Source organism: Gekko japonicus, unplaced genomic scaffold, assembly GCF_001447785.1.
Source record: "Gekko japonicus isolate JY-2015 unplaced genomic scaffold, Gekko_japonicus_V1.1 scaffold358, whole genome shotgun sequence".
In the NCBI taxonomy this organism is placed as follows: domain Eukaryota; kingdom Metazoa; phylum Chordata; class Lepidosauria; order Squamata; family Gekkonidae; genus Gekko; species Gekko japonicus.
In genome coordinates this window covers 250,252-251,481 of record NW_015161962.1, presented here as the reverse complement: position 1 = coordinate 251,481, position 1,230 = coordinate 250,252, and positions in this window count along the sequence as shown.

Genomic DNA, 1,230 nt, shown 5'->3' with positions numbered 1-1,230 from the left:
GGGAGCAAGCGCCAGGCCAGTGTTGAGTCCGCGCTGGTTCCAGTAGCTGCCGCCGCCGCCCCCCCCCCCCCCGGCAAGGAGGGCTGTGCCGGCGCCGTGGGGGGGGGAGAGGGGCGCAGGCGGAGGCCCCTTCCACTACCCCCTATATATGCTAGTGCAATTCAGTGGCCATTAATGATTGATGCCCTGGCTGAATCCAGATGCATTTCTGCGTGCATGTCCTTGCATGATCAACTGTGAATGATCTGCGCTTGACATGGGGGATACCCACGATTGAATTCTTGATGGTGGAAAGTGCTGTCAAGTGGCAGCCAACTTTTGGTGACCCCCACTGGGTTTTCAAGGGAAGGGAAGAACCATGGTGGTTTGCCACTGCCTGCCTCTGCAGGGCAACCCTGGACTTGGTAGCAGTGTTCCCTCCAAGCTGTGCACGTGAGTGGCCGCTCATGAACACAGGAAGCCCCCTCAGCAGCAGTTTGGAGCCATGCAAGGTCTTGCACTGCCCATTGTAGAGCCGTCCTTGTATTCATTTAAGTGAGAGAATGCCTAGAGAGTAAGGCTACACGCAGGGCTATTTTTGGGCAGAAACCTTAAGACTTGAGACAAACAATAAATGATGAGCTGCAGTTACAAAGTCTCAAACGTCCATAGAGCAAGTAAATCCAGTCCTTATAATCAGGGCTATTTTGGGGGAGAAACGCACAGGAAGTGCCCCTTTCCGACCGCTGAGCCGCCCGCTTCTCTCTCCCGCAGGCTCGCCCGCCGCCCCGGTGCCGGTGCCGTTGCCGCCGCCGGGCGCCCTGGCGGAAGAGCTGGAGGCGGCGCGGGACTTGCAGCGGCTCCACGTGCGCGAGCGTGAGTCCCGGCCGCTCCCGGGGGGGTGGGGGTGGGCCAGGACCGGGGGGGGGCCTACCGTCGGGCAGGGCGGAAGGACGTGCGGAGCTGCCGGGGCTGCCTGCGCTCGGCCGGGGCGATGGAGGAGCAGCTGGAGGCGCTGCGGGACCGCCTGGCCAGGGCAGAGGCCCAAGCCCGACGCCGGACCCCCCCCGAGGACCAAGACGACGGCGGCCAGGAGGAGGAGGCGCAGGAGCAGGAGGGCGCCGAGCGCAGCCGGGACGGGGACGCCGGGGGGGAGCGGGAGGGGGCGCCGGGCGCCGGGGGACCCTGAGACGCCCGCCCGCCCGCAATACACGCGCCGGCCCGCCACCAGCAGCCTCCCTCCTTGCCTCG